Source organism: Paramormyrops kingsleyae, chromosome 15, assembly GCF_048594095.1.
Source record: "Paramormyrops kingsleyae isolate MSU_618 chromosome 15, PKINGS_0.4, whole genome shotgun sequence".
Taxonomy (NCBI): domain Eukaryota; kingdom Metazoa; phylum Chordata; class Actinopteri; order Osteoglossiformes; family Mormyridae; genus Paramormyrops; species Paramormyrops kingsleyae.
Window position 1 is genome coordinate 18,367,609 of NC_132811.1, and position 13,199 is coordinate 18,380,807.

The following is a 13,199-nucleotide window of genomic DNA, read 5'->3' on the forward strand; positions in this document are numbered from 1 at the left end:
AATACTCATTTTGGTGTCATAGTTTAGACAGTCTGTATATGTTGTCTTGCCTGAGGTACATTCTAAAACCTTTTTAAATATTTTACTTTATTATAAAACACTGTACTATGTGTGCCTCATACAGTCACAATGATTTTACAGGCTCTGATGTTTGGGCGCTGTAGCACAGGTGAAGTTGTCAGACGCGACTTGTTGTTTATTGGACAATTCACGTCCCTATCTTCGCCTATGGTGCTAAGCTGTGAATAATGACCGAAAGCACAAGATGGTGAGCATGGCTGGCCAGAATGCGGTTTCTCTGCAGGGATGCTGGGCTCACTCTCCATGACAGGGTGAGGAGCTCAGAGATGTGGAGGGGCGTTCAAATAGAGCAGCTGCTCTTTGGATGGAGAAGAGACGATTGAGGTGGTTATAAAGGTCGGCTGATATGAAGTTGGCGGATGTGAAGGTCAAAAAGAATGAAAAATCACTACAATAAACAGATCTCCATTTTAACAACCTTATGCTGCTATCATCTATTCATCTTCAAACTGCCTATCAGAGGATAAGATGCTAATTCTTCTCAGGGACTGACAGTCCTTTGCAGGGCACATGCATGCACACAGTGTGCAGCCAGTTAAAAGACATTACACTTAACTTCATATGTTTGACCTGTGGGAGGAAACTGGAGTACCCAGGGAAAGTAACCACAGGGAAAGCATGTTAACTGAAACGCACAAGGAAGGAGTAGGATTCAATCCCACAACCCTGTAGGTGTGACTGGTACTCACTGTGCCACCCTTAAAGAAATAACAACAATCATTTTTTTTTATTGAAATTTGAGGTCAAGAATGCCATGTGAACTGGCCGACAATGGGTCTAAACTAATTGTCTATGCGAGGTGGAGACAGACTCCATCTCCAGCCCAGCCCTCCGCCCCCCTGACAATTCTTTTTCTCCTGGCCACCTCTTCCTCCTCCTCATCTTCCCTCATTGAATGTGGTTGCGGGGTTCCATCTACTCCCCTCCCGGCCACTCTCCGCCAAGCTCTTCCTTCTCCGCTGCCGGTCCCTCCTCCAAATCTCCCGGCCCCTCCTCCTACCCCCTCTTTCCTTATTGGAAATGGGTACTGGGCTGGGCTGGGCTCCACCTCCTCCCCTCTTGGCCCCTCCTCTTGCTCTTCTCCCGGCTACCTTCTCCTCATCCTCCTCCTCTCCTCTCATTGAAACCGTGTGCGTAGCGGAGCGCCAGACTCACCCCATCGCCCAGATCTCGGCTCGCCCTGTCGGACCTCTGATACCGGTTGCTGCGTACTCAAGGAGCCCCCCGCGGGAGCGTTACCCCCAGCAGGTCGGCTTGTCGCCTCTCATCTCGCCGCCTCGCGGGGACCTCTTGCGCGTTAGCCGCCCGGCTAGCGGGGATTAGCGCTTCTGCGGTGGCGGGTGACCGCGGACGCCGAGCCGGCTCGTCGGTTTTTATCGCTGTCGTGCAGGCTCGTTTAGCGTCCACCCGTCCGATTCTGGGCTACTGTTTAGCTGACTTAGTGTCCACCTTTCGGATACCTGGTTCCCGTTCTGCCGTTGCCGTCCGCAGCCTAAACGTTGTGCCACTCCGCACCGTGTGTTGGTGTTTTTCGAACCCCGGCTCAGGAGCCCCGCTGCCCTCCCCCCACCCACCCCGAGTTGTCTCGGGGCCTCGTGCTTCAGGCTCCCGGTATGTCGGACCGTCGGGTCCTCCCTTGCCCTCCCGGTCGTCCTAGGCCCCTTCGACAGACTCCCCATGTCGCTTCTCCAAAAGAGGGAGAAAGAATCACGAAACACTGGAAGACCGGGACGTAACATAATGTGTTTTAATATCATGTCTGGCAGCATCTTATCAGCCGAGGTGGGGTTATGGGGATAAAGCAAGCCGGCGTTTCAAAAGTGCATCTCTAAGACCCCGCTTTAATGTGCACTGATATGCCGTTTATTGTGCCCTGTAATGTTTTAAATCTTACGCCCTAATTTTTATATAAGTGTTGTATGGCCAGAGATTTTGCTGAGATTTAGTAATATTTAAGAAGTTGCCAATAATTACTCTCCTGTGTATTTCATTTCTAATCTCGTGGGGTGCAAGTGCTTTGTTTTCTAATTTGGCTGCTGGTTTCGGATAAACACCGTGCCTGGTAAATTTAAACACCAAACAAGCTTGTTAATGAGCTGCTGCTGTAATGCTGCCGCTGTGCAAATTGCTTGTAGCCGGTGTTAATGTCTGTGTACCTATAAAGTGCAATAGGAAATAATCAAATCAGTCCTATGTTTTTGCTATGGTTGCATAGTAGCGTAAGATCCTTGGGGGTGTTTTGTTTTTGCAGGGGGAGGGGGGGCGTTTTCAGGCGGGTGGTCGCTCCCAGGCTGCGGACATGCGTGGGTCGTTTTTACATCGCAAATCAGGAGTCGATTTTCTTGAGGCTTTGCTCTGGGTATACGGTGTAGCCCCCGGCCCAGCCCCTACACCTGGCAGCCGGCCATTTAGCTGTGGTCGGCGTACGGTCACGGGGGGCTTTATACTCACTTAAACTCTGGTAGATGTGCCGATTTCAAGCAGGTAAATCACTTGTACTATCATCTGATATGCGGCAGAAGAAATGGAACTCGTAGGGATTGATATAAGATGTGGCCTGTCCTTTACAGCAAGCTTGACATATATTTTCATATAGTGTATATATGCAGATTTTCCTAAGGTTATCTTGAGTTAATGTTTTGATCTTTGACTTTTTACTATGTCTCTGTCCTAGTTTTATTATATGGCAAAAGATTCTTCATCATTATTGGTGTTTTTGCTGTGTGTGTGTTGCATGCTGTGATTTGTATTTTGTTGAATTGTTATGCATCAATATAAACGTGATAAGCACAGATGACTCTGTGTAATTCTCTGTATAGTCATGAATATGTTGATATTTGATACTGAAATGCTTGATTACCTTGATAAAACGGCAGAAGGGCTGTGAGTGTGAAGGTTCCAGTGAGACTCCCTAACTGCGCTGTGGTCTGCCAGTGTTACTTGCTGTCTAGTGCAGTGAACAGGAAGCTGTTTTTTGTCTTTCACCATGTACCTGTGGTGCACGGTCCCCATGCTTAAAGGAGAACATATGGCTGCATTTTGAAGGTAATCTGGGGGGAAATGTAGCTATAATGATTGTCGTTTATGTGTTTATAACTAAGCATTATTATAAAATATGTATAGTATAATTCTTAAGTCCATTTGTTGGAATTAATTGTACATTTTTTAGTAGATTTTTCTTCTGAAGAACTTTAAATGTATTTGTCCTGGCTGAAATGTCTCATTTGTAGTACAGCACACAAAATAAGAAAATGAAAAATGATTCAGTGCCTATCGTTGGAGATTTAGTGTTTTAACTTGGATAGTAGAATATACAATATACATATTCCTATCTATCAGATACGATACCTCCCTACTGTCTTGTTGAATACCTAATACATTGCAGCACATTCACATATTAATTTGATATTAAGCTAAGGCTCAGCCAAAGCTGAAGGTCATCTAGGAGCATCAGTTAACTAACAGTCATATCAATGCACTTGGACTTGACGAAGTTTTGCTATTGTGTCAAAAAAATAAAATAATTTTGTATCTTCTGATTTACATTCAAAACAAGCATCAATTGTCCAGTAATCCATGTCAGTGCAGTTTTGTGGTTGTTTCTGTCAGCATTTTAACTGTAACTGTTGTATGGGGCAGGGTTGTTTAACTCAAAGCTTTCATTTTTATTACAAAAACAACTGGTTTCTGTAAAAACCTTGTGGGTGTGTATACAGCTGTCTGCTCTACAGCAGTTTTTAAGTGATTACAGCTCGATGGTGCCCAACAACCGGCTTCGCAGCCGCTTGCAATTCCTGCCGTTTGAGTAACCTCGTGTTGCCCAATTCTTCCATGAACCTCCCAAGTCTTTCGTTGGACTTTTTTTTCTTCTCTGCGGTGACACCCCCAAGCACTCTTGGTAATAGAGGAGCTGTGGGGGAAACCACAGAGGACAGTTTGAACTCATCTGTTTCTCCTGACGTAAGTAAGCAAATATAATGTTTATGTGAGTGTGAGAGAGAGACAGGTAGTCCTGCCACTTTAATGCCCTGAGGACGGCCTCAAATACCTTATCCTACCGCAGGAAGCAGTGTCACATTGTTTGTGTTTTTTTTCCCCACTTATTAGAAAGATTGTAAGCTGATATATTAAAGTTGATATGAAATTTCATACAATAATATATTCTTAGTTTAATGAAGGTTTTAAACAATCTGGTTGTGAAAGTGGTAGCTTCACATGTGATATGTGGGCTGAGACCTCCACCCTGCCTCGCAGAACTGAAGCTTCTTCGTGAGCCAATGGGAGGACAGGGTCTGCTGGTCCCGTGAAGTAGCCACAGTCGGCTTGCTTGTGTGATTCACTGCAGCTGTCTTAGGGACGTTCAGTTACGGTCGGCCATCCTACAAGCAAAGAGAGCTTCTGGATCTCATTCAGAGGTGTAATTATGACTGGCTTAACTGGAGCAATTTAACTGTACAGTTAGAAGTAATTACTGTTGTCTAGTTATTGGATGTGAGTAAGAGGCCCTGTCTCCTTCATCAGCACTAATGACCCGTCATGGTTAAGCTCCTGTTTGGTTTCGCTTAGGCTGGTTTAAAAAAAAAAAAAAAAAAAAAGCAGGTGCTTAAAAGACAAGGATCGGCTGGAACCATTATGGGAAACCCTGATGGATGCCGCTCCAGATGTGGAGCTGGGGTGGTCTCAGCCTGACACTGTCATGATTTTGGGGAGGGGGGTGCCATTGATTGTTAGATAATGTCATTGGGTCTACACATTGCATCCCATGAGATTTGAAAATATATCGTCACTATTGGTGGCTAGTATGTGATTGTGTGTGAGGGTGGATAGAGATTAGTGGGATGGACAGTTACCCATGTAGCACATAAAAGTACATCGGATCAGAAATGTGTTCCCCTTAAGATTGCTTTACCCAGAGAAACACTGTGTTTAATTCCTTACATATGTATATGAGCAGAGCTGGACAGGGATGAAGAATTGGCCCTGGCTTTTGCAGACACCACACATAAATAAATACCCATGATAAATTCTGCCAGTGGGGGTGGGTCCCTCATGATGAATTTTGCCAATATCCCTCAATCCCATTGGCCCACTGCGAAAATGGCTGATAAGAGTATAATTTTCGTTTATTTGAGACATAGGGAGCCACAGTTAAGCTACAGTAATGGTTTCACCAGGACTTTGGAGAGAGGGCCTTTTGATTGGATCCTCAGGTCCTGGTCATATGGACCATAAGGTTTGTGTCTAGAGATTTGGCTCCATCACATTTCAAAGAATGTGCTGGAGAGTCATTCCTGGTGGAAGTTCAGCAGCATACGGCTTCGTGTTCTGGCTTGTAAGGCTGCTAATTGAATTATTCTATTCTTTATGTGATTTATTTTTTGCCACATGCTGACCTCTCACCCACGCAGCCATGTCTCTGTCAGTGTTGAGCTGCAGTGTCTGAGACCGGCTGAGATGCAGATAAGCCACAGCCCTAGGTCCAATGGGGGGGGGGGGGGAGCTGCATATGTGATAATTTTGACACTGTGGCTTTTTTTTCTCAACTTGTCATGAGTTGCTGGGGGTGGGGGGCCGGTGTTGTGGCTGATTCTAGACCCCAGGGCTTGAGGAAAGGGCATCTGTGCTGGGATGAGTTGGCGTCTCGTGGGATAAATTTCCATACTGAGTGCGAAGATTTGCTTGGAATAAGACACACCATCAACGTTTTACTACTCAGAGGGTGGCAGTTTTCACAGTTTATTTTAGTGATATTTGCATTCAGGAATTAACCTTAAGTTTTTAATGAAAACATCGATCTATCTTCTGGTTGTGAAGTTTCGATGAATAAAAAGGCATGATGAAATGTGCCACAATTTATATAAGTTAACATATTTTTAAAAAGCATTGTGACACTATAAAATTGGCTTTGTCACTCAAGGATTTCTGAGTGGGTATATTTATACAATGTTTGTGAAACATGGCTGTCTGTATAAATCTTTGGAAAACTGATATCTCTTTATCTAAACATTTCATGGCTGGGCTATATGCATTTTGGTGGTTTTGTTTTTCTAGTAGATTCCTGAGCCAATAACCAGGCCCAATCAGTGAGTCTGCAGTCTATACATTGTGAATTCAGTAGCCTTGCCCTTCACATGGTGATTGAATACTTCTGCAGCTTACTGTGACCTAAGCATTTTGGAACAGCTGTTGATTATTTCCTTTGGTTTTTATCGGTTTAGTTCTATTTAATATCTTTTATTTACCTGTTAGAGATTGTATTTTAACATTTTTTTTCTTCATTCAGTTTTGGTTGGTTTGCTTGTGCAGTCTGGTGTATAAATTTGTCCTTAAGTAGTGTGTATGTTGAATTTTATTATGTGACTCATTTGTTACCCTGAAAGAACAGGAAATATCTCATTTAAAAGCTTGACCAATTATACTTCTGTTACTGTGGCACTTTCCCCATGTCAGCTCACCCTGCCTGGTGGACATTTCAGGCTCACCTCGACCATGTACAGAATATGTGGTTGGTCTTTCCCCAAGGCTTGTGTCCAGATATTTTCTGGTATGATGACAATTACAGTAATTTTGCTTAGCTTTACATTTACTAACTGGAAAAAAAGTGAATCCAGATTCATTGACCACATCAGGAGAAAGCTTGCCTTACATTTTTCACTCACCAAAGGGAGAGTGCATATTTTAGTTTGACAGCCATCTTGTATTTAAGATGAAGCTGCAGTAGCTCCAGTACGCCACAGGCTTGTCAAAATGCCGTGACACCTAGAGATGCTGAATGAAAATGCGTTAAAAGGGACAGTCCCACTGGGTGATCCACATCACGGATGTCACATCCCTGTCCCATGTCTCCAGGCGGGCTTTCACAAGAAGTACATGTACAGGTATGTAGGTCAGATCTGACTTCTTTAGTCTGGGGGGGGGGTGGAATGGATTGTTGCCTTTTCCCAACCTCAAGTTGGGGTAGCAGTGCTGGTTGTGCAGGCAAGCCCTTTTTATATTAACATCACTACAAATAAATTACTGTTCTTTGTAGTATTCAGGAACTTTTCCATAGGAATTGTAACAGGCCATTTCTCAACTAATAGTGGTACAAATTTTGGGATCTCTCCCTTCCCTTCCCTCCAGAAGCATTAGGCAGTTTGCCTGAGGTACTTAAATCAGACCACGATCCAGCATTTTGCCTAATATGGCTCACCTACAGTTGTGTGTGTTTTTAACCTTATGATTTACTGGAAATTTTCTTCTTTGCATATCTGATTTTGGCAGGTACTCCTAACTTTCATCCAACACCTGCACATTTGTTAAAGTGTGTTGTGATCACGTTTAAAGATTGACGCCACTCTGACTACGTATGGAGGGAAATGTTGAGTGTACATTTTTAATGCAATATCCTATCTTATTACTATGGTAATAGTTGTATTGAAACAGTATATTTTAAAATGTATTAAATTCAGTAAAAAATGGAAGCTAAATGTCTCTTGATCAATTTAGAGCTGTTGTACATTTTAATGGGGGTTGGTCTCTTTAATTGGGGTCTGTCCCTGAGCTGCTGCCACTCGTTATCCTTGTAACGAGGCGACCTGCTAATATCCATGCTGAACAGGAATGGTTCTGTACTGTCCCTGCTCTGTCCATCTTCCTTTGCGTAATACCTGCCGCTTCTTCATAGTACTTTCATGATATTTGGCAAGAAGGCAAGATGGCCGGCTGTGATTACGAATATTTGTATGAGTCATGTGCAGCGATGGGGACGCGCTAATTAAAATAATTACTTATACAGTACATATGATTAACTTGAGCAAGGTGCTCAGACCAGGTTTTTCCAGCTAACAGGTCTCTGTGACATGGCTAGTTCTTTAAAAAGAAGTTCCTGTTCAGTGGAATTCATAGCTTTGCCTCTGAATTTTATTCACCTCTGATTTTGTCAGATGAATGTCACTTATCACCAGGTAACTGTCTGAATCAATCACCTTTTTTTCAAGCCCTGGGCACCGGGAGCTTGTAGAGTGCTGCCGTTTGGGGATCCAGAGTTGGGCTGAACAATGTCTCTGTGTGTTTATTATTTATAAACTTGTTGTCAGTGGATCCTCTTGTGTGGCGGAGCTGCAGTGCGTTTCCCAGGACCTTCAAAATCCAGTCAGAAGGTCTCGCTTGGAGAAACACGCGAGCGTCTGTAAAGGTCACAGAGTGTTGGTCCGTCCCTTCCTGTTCGGACTCAGAGCAATTATAGTGTCTCCGGAAGCTACTTTAACAAATGATGCAATAGGGGACAAAATTACAATGTTAGATGTATTTTTATAAGTGTCTATGTCCCGTGTGTGTGCATGAAGACGGGCAGCCCTGCTTTCTTCTTCATGGTAAATCTGTGTGCTTTGTGGGGGCGGTGAGCTTGCTGAGTCTCTGAGGCATTTTCAGGGAGGGGAGGTGGGGCAGCTAAAAGAGATACAGCTGTTTAAGATTGCAGCTGTCACCCCACTTTCATTAGACTGTCTCTCTGTTCCACTGTCCATTCACTGTGCGGCATCATGCACACAGGAACACACTGTAACATTGTTCTGCTGGAGATGGTCTGTGGGCGGCGCCACCATTAATCCTGCCAGTGATTGGCTGGAAAGCATCGCAGCCTCACTACTGATTATTCAGATCTTTCATGGAAGGAAGGAGCATTTTGCAATTAGTGCTTTTTGTTTCATGGTGGTGGCTTGGCTTCAAGTCTTTTCTGGATTTGTAATTTTTAGTTTGATCATTAGGACTTTGTAGAATATGAGCTCTTGCCGTTGATGATGACTCCCTTTTAGCATGGTGGATTTACCGCAGTGGTTCTGCGCTTGGTAAGTGGTGAGCTGTCATCCCGGCCTTGTCTTTATCTGACTTTGTAACAGACTGGTTTATTGTTCCCCAGAGACTGGATTTGTGTGTAGGGCAGCCATCCATGTAGCTAAGCAGAGAACAGCATGCCCTCTGCCCCCCACCCCCCGCATGCCCCTCAGCTAGCCCAGGTTTGCAGTGCTCATGTTGGGGTGGATGTTCTTATCTCCCATGCACTTGGACTCCAGGCACCCCAAGTTGTGAGCCCTCCCGCCCCTGCTTTCCTCTGAGCTGCTATGGACGCTTGAGGGAGTCATGTGACGCTGTTTGTGCCCCCCTTCCTCGGCCGAATGCTCTCTGTCCATAACCAGGTTAGGCTGCATTTTACTTGCCTACTGAGACCAGACAAAAGTAGAGGGCGCTCCCTGATACCTGATGTGTACCAGAACATTTTGGCATGAGAAGGACAATTAATTTTATTATTTATTTTAAGACTTAATTGTGCATTAATGTTGAATTAAGTAACACTGATTCCTGGTATTGGTGTCTGAATGTAAATGAAGGTATTGCTCAGATACTGGCACTTCATAAACCTGATTGAGAGGTGTTGTCCAGTCCAGCTCTCGAGAGGCTGATGCGATGCTTTTATGCACTAAATTCTTGCCAAAACTGCTTCGGGATTAATTTGCAGCTAAATACTAATGACCTTTTTTGCGCATTCGGTCGCTTTGATGATTAATGGGGAGTAAGGCAGCGATGCATGCTAACAGAAAGCACGGCATTTAAACCTCGCCTGCCAGCGTCGCTTGTTCCTGCACATTGTCAAGCTGCTGTGTGTCTCCCCTTGTGGAGCTTGAAGAATCTGTCTGCTTCCTCCTCCTCCTCCTCCTCCTCCTCCTCCTCCTCCTGCTCTTGGCTCTTTGTCCCTCAGCTCTCTGTCATCAGACCTGTCACTCCACATTTACTACTGTCTTGTCAGAATTAAGATGCTGGAATATCAGAAAATGTTAATACTACAACATTTTGTATACTACAAAATCTCATTTTCTGTATTTAGCAAGAGAGGTATTGTGAGCAGTGTCTGTAGATGTGAGTGTATAGGTATACCTTTTTAACTGTGAACTGAAATTTTGGGAAAAAAATTCTCGATCAAATATTTCTGCAGAAAAAAGTGTGTGAAATTAAAACAGTACATTTCTATAAGACTGGAAGATTTATTATGTATTAAATTCATATTCATGCAGGACATAGTCTTTCTACAGAAGCATTTACACTTAGTGACTCACATTAATTTGGTTTTTAATTTGTACTGCCAGGCAGATCTGAACCTTAGAATAGTGGCCAGGAATAGCTTTGCAGTCTGTTGTCTGTTTAATATGTTTATATGTAGCTCCCTTTAGAAATAATAGAAAAAATTGAGTTTTTTTCTGTCAAGTCACAGCAGTTACTCATAACTTTATACAGCCTTAAATTTGCATGAATTATCATACACAGAATGACTCAATCTCGACAGTGAAGGACACGGCATATTCGCAGAAGCTGATCTTGACTCTCTTGCCCTTGTGATGTGCCTCATTCTCACTGAGGAGTGACGTGATGAAAGCCGTTCATACCCGCAGAGGGATGCCTCTTCCTGCTTGTACCAACCATACGCTAAGACTGATCCTGGGCATGGGAGCCTAATCCAGGCCAGGCTGGATACTCCCCTGTGGCACCTGAAGTGTGGCTCTCCAAAGCGCTGTGTGGCTGCTGCAGGTGGCTGGAGGGTACAGCGTACCTTACCTCTGGGCTCCTTCACCTGTATGGATCACATTCAGCCAGTTCGCTGAATTTGCAGAGGTTTAAACATGCTCTGGTGCTGCTGCGTGGGTCTGGCTCCAGCCCCAGTGCCGGTGGGAAGCGCAGTGCCTGCCGCAGGCCGTAGCAAGAGAGCGAGCTGGGCTCCAGCAGCGGGAGCGTGTCACTCCGAGGACGGAGTGAGTAATGAGCGGGCTGTCGCCGGAGCCTGCGCTCTAATTACCCAGCAGGCTGAGCGGCTAAAAAAAGCCGAGGGCCGCTCCGAGGTTAGCTAGCGCCGTGCTGTGAAGGGCCTGCGATTTCAGGTCCGTGTTGCTTTGGGAACCAAACCTACGCTGGATTCAGGCTGCAGTTTCCGAGTAAATCAGGGGCCTGTTCTGAGTTAGTCATTAATGTATCAGCAAGACAGGCTCCATATCACATTTCCCAAAAAGATAAATATGTAAATAACACATATTAAAAATAACCTGAAGGTTCACTGTCGGTGCTGCTGTGACCAGATTTTTTCTCTATCTTCCCCCATGTAGATATTGGTGAATCACTGTGCTCGATGTTGGTGAATCACTTATCACTAATATCTTATTGGTGAATAAGAAGCCTACATCAAATTGCTATTTGTCCGTCAGGCTGTTGTCAACATGAGACAGCTCTCAAGTGCTGTTTTCCTGTCAGTTTTGCGAATCTGGTGTCTGATATTGTCTGCAAGGGCTCTTTTCACCTTTGTATAATTTATATGCAATAAATAATTACGCAGTGTGCATAGAATAAGTGTGACACACTGGGAGTCTCGACACGTGATCAGCACATGCATGGGGACTTCGTGTTAAACTCTGAAACGGTCCAACTAGGCTTTGCTGCCGTGCAACACAGCTGCCTGATTAAACACAGTCATACAGTATCCCTTTGTGAGGTCATTAATGATCGGTAGGACAGTGTGGAACTGGATAAGAACAGTTTTTGGTTTCTCTTTATCAGAGAGGTGTTCATCAAACAAACTGAACTACATAAAAACATCAGCTGGATTGTTTCCAGAAGTACAGCATGAACATGAGAGGAGCCGCTGTGCTTCTCCCCGCCCCCCTGCATCTAAAAGCCCGCATACAGAATGCTCACTGTCTTCATGCTTGGGACTGGGGAGGTTCATTAGTCTGAAGGCGCACATTAACCCCATAGAGTCCTGCTGTTTTGTCCAAATACTGTCCCATGACAGCCATTGACCAGCTTTGTGTTTAGCTCTTTTCCACTCTCTTTTTGCATTGAACTTTGGCCACACTTTTTTGTAGCAGATAATGATGTACAGATAATAACAGCACTGTTTTTTGGTGCCTATTCGTGTTGTTTGCAAAGCAGTCTTGGATTCAGCGGGCTTAGAAAAGTTCTTGTCCTTTCTTTTAATTATGCTCTAAGAGTATCCTTATCTCATTTTATTCCACTCAGATTGCGTGGCTGTCCTGTGGAAACCCTCACAGGGCTCTGTGTTCAGACTAACTGATATATTGAAATGTCTTATTGGCATACAGGCCAGAAGTTCACCTGTGTTCTTTGTTTATATTGGTGTTCTCTACAGCGAGTGCTCCTGACAGGATTTGGTTTATCTGTTTAGTAAAGGTTCATTGGCTCATCTTTCGGGATTTTTAAAATGACCTTAAAGTTAGTAGCATTGGTCCCTGTGTCTGTATTTACTTCTTTCTTTACTTTAGCCAGTGTCTGAGCCCCTGACTTTATTACTTTATCCATAGATGGTCAGGTGCTCAGCTCCACTCTGCCAAAACGCGCTTTTCACTTCACCCGAGTTACCGCACACTCTTGCTTGACTCTAAGTCGCCCTGTAGAGCTCTGCTGCCTCTCTGACTCATTATTGTGTTGGACGTGCCTCTGTTCCCAGGCACATTTCTGGGGAAGATCTGTAAATGAGTCGGTAAAGACCCAAAATTCAGCTGAGGTTTCGTATGAGAACCCGACCCGTTTACTTAGCATGGGGGCCTGGGGCCACACAAGACACATCCTTCCATTCAGCATGAAAAGTCTGGAAAAATGCGTAGTTTTGAACTGGGGGGGGGGGGCATGCCGTTCAGATGAATGCTCTTCATCTGAATCTTTTGTGTGGACATTTTAAGCACCCCTGGGCAGCCACGTCGGAAGCAGTGGTGGGTCGTCCGGAACGGGACAAGAGAGAGCCCAGTGTGTGCTGTGAGCGCCCAGTGTGTGCTGTGAGCGCCCAGTGTGTGCTGTGAGCGCCCAGTGTGTGCTGTGAGCGCCCGGCCTGTCCCGCCGTCTTCGACTTCCTACCCCCGCTTGGATCGGAAGGCCCTCCGGTCGGCTTGAGTGGGGGGGGGGAAGAAACTGGTTGCCAGGCAACACTGACAGAGGCTTGCGGCACGGGCCGGCGTGCCGGGTTGCTGGATTCCTGGTGATAGCTGATTGCTCCGCACGCCTGCCCCGGCTCTTGCTCTTCCCCTCCTTCTGTTATAAACACGGCACCATCCCACACCTCGCGCCTGACCGGCTCCTGCCTT

The 13,199-nt window shown here is 45.0% G+C and overlaps 1 protein-coding gene across 6 annotated transcripts in view; it reads left to right on the forward strand.

Moving 5' to 3' along the window:
• Window positions 1–1,136: 1,136 nt before the first annotated feature.
• The window catches only part of ralgps2 (Ral GEF with PH domain and SH3 binding motif 2), a 58,937-nt gene continuing 46,874 nt past the window's right edge, over window positions 1,137–13,199 (forward strand). For 2 of the 6 annotated variants that reach the window (XR_002836073.2, XM_023794466.2), the window contains exon 1: window positions 1,137–1,329. The gene's annotated coding sequence lies outside the window, so the exon portion shown is untranslated. Of the gene's footprint in view, window positions 1,330–9,155; window positions 9,258–13,199 lie in introns of those variants that run through there. The other 4 variants (XM_023794463.2, XM_023794464.2, XM_023794467.2 and 1 more) reach the window with 3 other exon arrangements.